The sequence below is a fragment of the Lactuca saligna genome, chromosome 8, assembly GCF_052625555.1.
Source record: "Lactuca saligna cultivar CGN05327 chromosome 8, ASM5262555v1, whole genome shotgun sequence".
Taxonomy (NCBI): domain Eukaryota; kingdom Viridiplantae; phylum Streptophyta; class Magnoliopsida; order Asterales; family Asteraceae; genus Lactuca; species Lactuca saligna.
The window spans coordinates 227,966,975-227,975,838 of NC_136424.1; positions in this window are offsets into that span (position 1 = coordinate 227,966,975).

Sequence of the window (8,864 nt, forward strand, 5' to 3'; positions counted from 1 at the left end):
TCATCAAAATATGTTTAAATTATGAATATTTAGAGTTTATTATGTTAAAATATAATTTCTGGAGAAAATCTCGCTTTAAAATCACGAAAAACGGGCTTAAAATGTTAAAAATATCAAAAATGGGCTAAAAGTGACAAATTTCCGAATTCTGGCCGAGGTTCGGTCTTCTAATGCTGAACCGAGAGAGAGGGAGGCAGAAACCGAGAGGGAAGGAACCGAGAGGGGGGAGGAGAGAACAGAGGGGCGCGAAGAGACAGAGAGGAGAGAAGAGACAGAAAGGCGGAGTAGAGACCGAGAGGAGCAGAGTGACGGAATAGAGACAGAGCAGCAGAGTAGAGACAGAGAGGAGAGAAGAAGCAGAGCGAGAAGCGAACAGAGAGTGAGAAGCGATAGAGACCGAGGCTCGGTCCTCGCGTGCATTAGCCAACAGAGGCTCGGTCCTCGCACGTCTTAGCCAACAGAGGCTGGTCCTCGCGTGCCACAGCCAACAGAGGCTTGGTCCTCGCGTGCCACAGCCAACAGAGGCTCGGTCCTCGCGTGCCACAGCCAACAGAGGCTCGGTCCTTGCCTAAGAAGCCTCTCTTCTTGGTTTCGGTTCCTAAAGCCTATTTTTCTCGTTTTCGCCCCGTTTTGAGCCGTTTTTGACCCGGTTAAGGGTCGGAATGACCCGAATGATTCCAAAAAGTTACGGGAAACTTTTGAGAGAGATTTGGGAGAGATTTCTCACACTTGGAGAGATTTGGGAGAGATTTGACATTCTTGGAGAGATTTCTCATACAAAGAGATATTTGAGAGAGATTTCACATACTTAGAGGGATTTGGGAGAGATTTGACATTCTTGGAGAGATTTCTAATACAGAGAGATATTTGAGAGAGATTTCGCATACTTGGAGAGATTTGGGAGAGGTTTGACATAGAGAGAGATAGAGTGAAAACGATTGAGAGAGGTTCCATGTGGGATAGTTGTGAGTGTCCGGCATCGCAATTCATGGTTTGTAAACTCTGTTAAGCCTTGTTTAAGGATCTTACACACTCCCGATGAGTATGCAACATTGTTTTATCGGTTTGGCTCGCCACGTACTACCGTTTTAGGTTAAGGAGATCTAGATGTTCGCACTTTTTGCTTTATGATTTCTCATTAGAATAGAAGTTATGTAGAAGTTTCATAGTGTGAATTTTAGTACACATGGGCAAATTGAGTCAAACGGTTTGACTTGCTGACTTTAGTTGACTTTGACTTGATCGAAATTTGACGGTTGTCACATCATCCCCCCGTTAGAGGGAATTTCGTCCCGAAATTTGAATTTAGGCAAGGAGTAGGCATGAATAATCAAGCCGAGAAGTGAGGATACTTCCTAATCGACTAATTCTCGCGCTCCCATGTGACTCTAGGTCCTTGGTTAGTATTCCAGCGAACTTTCACTAATGGGAAGTGGCGTTGTTTCATCCGCTTGACCTCGATCCATGGTCACCATGGTTCTTCTAAGAAGGTGAGGCTCTTGTGGAACTCGATCTCGTCGAGGGGAATTGTAAGAGTCTTGTCGGATAGATACTTCCTGTAAATTTTGGGACGTGTTGGGTAGGGTGTACTTTACCAAGCTTGCAGGAGTAGATTGAAGTAGTGAGTTACATGGCTGATTCTGACAAGAATTTCGGAAGACACAATTATTTGGGATATTGGCTTTCCATGCTTTCCGAAGCGTACTAAGCCTTCCCAGAGTGAGTGTTTCTAGAGGAATTTTGTCGGTTATACCGGCGTTCTAAAGGTTTCTTCCTCTTGCTTCTCTTCCTGTCAAGGGTTGCTCCCTTTAGGGTCAAAGTTGGGAGGGGGTCCGTATTTTTCGAGAAGTTCCAAAGGAACTAAGACGGTAGATCAGCGAGACCTAGAATTTTGGCGTATTTCTACTAACGCCTTCGGTGCTGACTGTTTCTCAACAGTTTTGATCAATTGAAAGGGTCCTTAAGAATTTCCACCTTGGTAACGATGTGTCTTGCGAATTGAACTCCTCAATTCCAAAACTCGTATCTAGAGAACTTCGGGTAATACTTCTCTGATCGTATTTCTTCCGTGGTTTGTTGTAGCTGCTCTCCTTGGTTTCCTTCTTACTACGAGGGCAGATAAGTAAGTCATTTGTAATGACGATGATGAACTGATCCTAGCAAGAAGGGTATATCCTATTTATTACGTTCATGACTCCAACGAGTGGTTTGGTCCTATCCGAGGGTTATCACTACGAACTTTCAGCGTCTGCATCGAAATTGGAGGATTGTTCTCGGATATCCTTCTTCAATACTCGTGACTGGTGATATTCAGATCTTAGGTCCAATTTCTGAAGGGTACCTCGTTTCTTGAGGTTGGTCGGCCTATTCGTCAATGTGAGGCAGATAGTAAAGGTTTCTATTAGAGATGTTGTCGGGGCCTCTGAATTCGATGGAATTGTGAGCAATTTGTCTTTCTAGTTTGAAGAATAAGACGAGAGCTTTTCAGGGTGAGAAACTTGGTTCTTCAATTTCATTGTTGAGTAGCTCGACAGGTTTTCCCCGACAGCTCTTGTAGCTGGGTAGGAAGTATGTGGGTTTGGTTCACGCGACTATGACTTTTTGAATGGTAGGACATTTACTCGTCCTTCTGGGCAACCTTAGCCCGAAGCTCATGGCAGGACTCATACTCTATCTTTCCCAAGCTTCTATGCTTGAATTTTGTCTGCTACATGCGCGACATTCCCGAAGGTCTCCTGTAAATACATGTGATAAGGCTTCGGGAGGTATGACACTCCTCTGGTGCGTGTTTTGGAGTTCCACAGCGAGAGATGACCCAAAGGTCCGTGCTGGATGTTTATGAGAGACGATAGTTTCGATATTCGGGGGGTTAGGCGAAGGGCCCTTTTGTAGTCGTTTAATCAGGAAGACGAGGGCAATATCAATCAAAATTGGAATACGACAACACTATCTTTTTAGATAACATGAGATAAGTTGTATTCAAAGGAAGAGATCAATAGAGCGATAGAGTGTCCTGTATTTCTATTCTGTGTGTTCCGTTTTGTTTGATGTTATGATTATTGTAGATGATTCCTACCACAGTGTCTAGCACTGGTAGTGGGTGTGTTTTCGATAGCCAGTAATGATACTTGATATCATGATTCCTGACAGGTCTCCTTACGATCGAGCGGTATATGATTTGTTGTATGTAAATTGACATCGTGCAATCGTCGAGTGGGTGACCCCACTCAACCCCTAATACTAGACATGGAATCGGAGTCAGGATGGAATTATCTGTTTCAAGACTTTAGTATTTTGGTTTTAAATTAACCCCGATGTATGGACAAGGTCATCACAACTTACAAGTAATGCTCCTAAGGTCACATATGAATGTCTTTGGTTTGATTTATATGAGAGAGAAATTATTTTAGCTACTTTTTAGAAGGAAGGTTACTTTAGTAAGCGTACCAAATTCATTACAAACATATAGTACTTAAACGTATTGTCGTTGGGAACATTACAAAAGTCCTAACATGGTTCCCTTGCTGCTCTTGTTGGTGTGTTCATCACATTCCTCCTGTTCCTTCGTCATTCTTCTCAGTTGGACATTCTCTCTTGAAGTGTCCCGTTTCACCGCATAGGTAGCATACTGGGCCTACCTTGGTGCAGGTGATTGAAGGGAGGTGATGGGCCGGGGCCCTACAGAAACGAACGGTATGCCCTTTGCTGTTGCAGTTTTTATAGTGCATCTCCCGGCAAGCCCCATGGTGATGAAAGCCACATTTGTTGCACTTTGAGAGTGATCCCTCATATGGTCTGGCAGGCATTTGGGTGGTAGACCCCGAGGCTAGTGTCGAGGCATGTGTCATGACTGCTGTTGTAATGGTAGGGTCGGCCCTACGTTGTTTTCTTTTAGTGTATCCCTTAGATTGGTGGCGCTCTTTCATGTCCCAAAACTTTCTCGTCTTGTTCGTAGGTTCGTGGCCTGGGGTATTTTTGTTGGTAGGTACCCATTGGTGCCTCTGATTGTTACCACAATTTGTATTGTTAGTACTGCTTCCACCCCTGTTGACGTTGTAAGTATTGAAATGCACCATGACGGCTGCCACGGCTGCCGTGACTGCAGCTTGAAAAGTAGCAGCGTCTATCTGAAGTGTTGGCGCCTTGCTAGTTGGTTTGTTGCCTCATGGTGAAGACATAGCTCTGTTTCATGACGGAAAAACGACTTCGTTAGTGGAAATGATTGTCTTAAGTGCATCCTTACAATTTATATTTACGCATATAAATTTTTGCACATTACTGTACTATCCTTAGTGTTTCTGCTAACGCTCCCGAGATGGAGTTATGGCATTAGGTAGGAGTAGGTTTCATACGGACGTTAAGCTTTACTCCTCTTAGAATCATGTTTGTCCGAACACACTTGGCTGAGGAATTTTGATGGGATCTGGTGCATTAGTGCTGGTATGATCGCACCCATAGGTCTATGAAGAAGAAACTTCTCAACAAATGCTTAAAGGTGAGATGATAATGAGTTTCTAGAATGGATATATGTCGCGAGTTTTCTAACTAAGTTTATCTCATATCGATTTGTATCAAAGTTCGGTTGTTTAGGGTGTTCTGGAAACAATTTATAACGAGGTTCTTTGTATAATAAACTCATGTATTTTAGTAGTTCTGTATCCAAGTGAAACCTTATACTTGACCCAAGCTAGGTCCTTATCACGACCTATTGATGTATGCTTAGTTATATAATTAAGGCTAGATAGTCCTTCGAGTCTGTTAGGTACATCCTAAGCCCATCCTGTTAATATGACTCTAGAAATCATGGTTTCAGCGAAAATTTTGACCTCGATGCAGGTCTACTTCACATTTGTGCATGGGCGGGCTCTGATAGTAGATAGATTTCTCGATTAGTATGACCACTTAATTTGTAGTGTCGTGATTTTACTTATAATAGAGTAGCACCAGCGCATACTTATGAAGCTAATTTACCAGGTCTGGTGAGCGGCATGAACTCTACTTACGATGATCCATCCCTTGTGATGCCTAAGGCAAGGTCGATGCAATTTTGTAGCTTTGCCAATCAACGCTTGGCTACAATCATCCTTTCTTTGAATGCTGTGTGTCCTACCCTGTTACTCTCTTTCCTCTTCACGAATGGCGATAAGGTCCTAAAAAGAGAGTTGGTCTCGGGAATAGTAGTATAATTCTGAGTCACCGGTACATGAGATGGTGGGGTCTATAGTAGCGCGCAGTTTTCTGAACTCAGATTGTAGTCTTCCTGTTTTGATCCACGATGATCACGATCCGCCGGGTCTTTGCCGGGAGGGCTCTGTCCGTCAGTCCCCCGTGGTTGAGGTCATAGCACCCTCGTTGGTCTCCACATGGTGGTTGTTTTCATTGTTGTCGACATTCAACCCTCGATCACGATTGTCCAAAGGGGTACAGGTTCGATATAGTCGAAACGGTTCGCGGAACCCTTGCTATGCATGGAGGATTGATTACCTTCGGTCCTGCTTATGATTCTTCTCATAATCATTCACCATTCCTCGAGTTTGGATTAGGAAAGTAAGGGTCGTCCGGTAAGTAGGATTTTGTTACGCCGTATTTGCGAGAATAGAAGTGGAGGAGATAAGTACTATGCGTCTAACCCTATTCTCAATTACTTATAGGGGGTAATCCTTATTAGTTACTTCTATAATGACATAGTGCATACTAATTACATATAACAAGATACGATAGACCTTTGAATAAGTGATCCCACTCTAGGTCCACATCCAAACAAGGAAAAGGAAGTAAAGTAATGACCACAAATTCTAAGTCTATAATTTCTAGGTTATATATAACCTTAAAGTATCCACTTAGGGACTATAGACCTATTATTAAGGATCTATTCACTTTTCATATAAGTTATGATATTACAAAATACTCCTATAGTATTTTAAACTCATGTTCAGTTCTAATGTTCTCATTGTGGTAGTGTTGGTAAGTTTTTAGACTTGTTGCCATATCACAACTATTCTTGGGCATGTGCTAATCACTCCTCGGAGCAGCATAGTTGATCAGGCTATGCCACTCCCAAGACTGACCATACATCCCCAAGCTTACCTGTGATATTCAACAATCATTACTTTTCTTTTATTCTAGAGTGGTGCTGACCTTAATATGCATGTATGCATGTATACCTTTAATATAAAACTATTTATTTCTAAAAGTATAGTTGTTTTGAAACTTTAAATCAGAGACTTAGTCCCAATGCATTTATAGTTTGTATATCTTATGTGGTTTGATATACTGAGTTCACTATAAACAATGCTCTGATACCAATCTGTCACACCCCCAAACCAAGGATGGCGGAAACGTCCGGGGGTGGAGGACTTCATGTAGAGTATCACAACAATGAGTATAATAGTGCTCAAAGTAAATACAACCAACACAAATATAATTGAAAACGTTACATCAAAGCACATGTTTACATGATTCACCTCAATTACATTATAATACAAAATGAAATGTTTGACGATTTATCGTCCCATCCTCAAAACGTTGTTGATTTCCTGTTTTCACTGAATTCCTGAGAATACATGTAGTTTTGAAAAGTGTCAACACAAAGGTTGGTGAGTTCATAAGAGATTTCGTTGGAAATGTAAATCGTTTTCCTTGTAAAAAGCGTTAGAATATGTATCCAGAAAATCCGATATTTTCTTTAAAATCTGCGTAATGTAGTCTTATGACTGAAGACCAAAATGTGTAAGTAACCTTTCTTATTAATAGAAAATGTTATGTACTTAAATGGACATGGACGCGTTTGAATTAAATGAAATTTCTGTATGTTCTCATGTTCGTTAATACTTTATATATATGTAGTCCTAAATTAGAGGACCGAGAAATAACAAGTATGGGCCATACTTAAAAGTATAAATGTGGTTTCAAATGATGTGTAGTCGTAACTACCAAAACCAAAAGTGTACAGTAATATCTGTACTCATAGAGATAAAAAGTGATTTTAAATCGACATAAAACTCATTTAGGTTTTAAAAATAAAATCCCGTAAACTTATGGATTGTTATATCCCTATGTGAGTCGCTATAATCATACTATGACTATGTGAACCTGCCACGATGTTCTCAGGTGTTGCGAAAAATAAAATGACATTTGTCACCCGTAGACCTGCAGGTCCAACTGTAGCTAGCAGCAAGGTGTGGGGTGTCAAACCCAATATATATCTATATACAAGTATCACGTTCTCCCTCAAGGAGATTCTGATTATAACTACCGGGAATTATATCCCGCACTCGGATGTACGGGGAGAGAGAGAGAGAAAGAGAGAGAGAGAGAGAGAGAGAGAGAGAGTCTCACAATATAGGTTAACAAGTTTACGTGAAATGTGTGTGAATATAAATATTTCTTGTATGAATGTACCCTTCTTGTACGAGTGTGTTGAGTGATGTATCATAAACTATACCTATTATAGTTTATCTAAAATGTATGTAATATGTATGAACTCTTTTATGGAAATGTATTAGTGTTATGAATTTATCAAACTATAGGTAAACAAATTTACGTGAAATGTGTGTGAATATAAATCTTTCTTGTATGAATGTACCCTTTTTGTACGAGTGTGTTGAGTGATGTATCATAAACTATACCTATTATAATTTATCTAAAATGTATGTAATATGTATGAACTCTTTTATGGAAATGTATTAGTATTATGAATTTATCAAACTATACTTTTTATAGTTTAATATACGTGTTCTAAAATGAATGAATAATATTTATTATGAATGACTTAGTTTCAGTTCATGATGATAAACTAACAAAAAAACACATTCAATAATTAGAACTTATGATTATACACTTTGCTCAACATATTACAAAGTGTTATGATATTTACATGCTGTTGGCTAAATTTAGCCATTCTGCCATGTTTTGGAAAAATCATAGAAAAATCATACGAAGTCGAAAACTAGATCCGTAAATTCTGAGAGTTCACAAAATGTGTCTAGTTTACTCATAATTTTTATCACGATTTTTAATGACCTCCAACTTGGGTGAATAAGTCCAAAATCACAGACTAGTCCGGATTATTGTTTGAAATGATAGGCAGTTTTGTAAAAATCACCATAAATTTTAGAAAAATCGTATGGAGATGTGCAAGTAGTCATTTTAAAGCTAAAAACTTGAACTATTTTCACCTTGTACAGTTTTGAAAACAAAAATGTTTAAGATGCTCAAAACAGTCCGTGAATGGAGTTGAACTTTTCTGATGAAGGCTGTTAGAAAATTTTAGTTATGTTCTTAGTGTTTTAACTTGTATCCCCCCCCCCCCTGAAAACTTGAGAAAACATAAAAATGTAGGGGTATGAACTCACCTTGAGTGATTTCAGTAGATAAGTGTTGAAGAAGAGAAGTGTTCAACCCAAGAACACTTGAAGAATCACTTGAAGATTCGAAGCTCTAACGCTAATATGATGGAGTTTGTGTAAGATATTCATGATTTGAGTAGAATGAAGTGAAATAATCATAAGGAGGATGAATTAACTTACTAAGAGTGGAAGAACACTTGAAAATCAGCCTTGAATCTCGAAATTGGAGTGGGAAAAGTTTGAGAGAAAAGTGGTGTTTGATACTTAGTGAAATGAGGGCAAATGAGAGAAATGAGGAGAGAGGATGTTTGTTCCAGCTCTAAAAACGTGGGAATGAGTCTAAATTGAGTGTGAGGGACATTGAAGTGACCTAGGTAAGGTAGGGAGGTGTGGTTAGTCAAAGAGTGGGTGTGGGGTGGTTGCTTGTGACATTGGATAAGACAAAGTCAACACTCCACCTTTAATAATTCACCCATTTGATTTTTATTATTTATATAATGATTTTCATCAAAATAT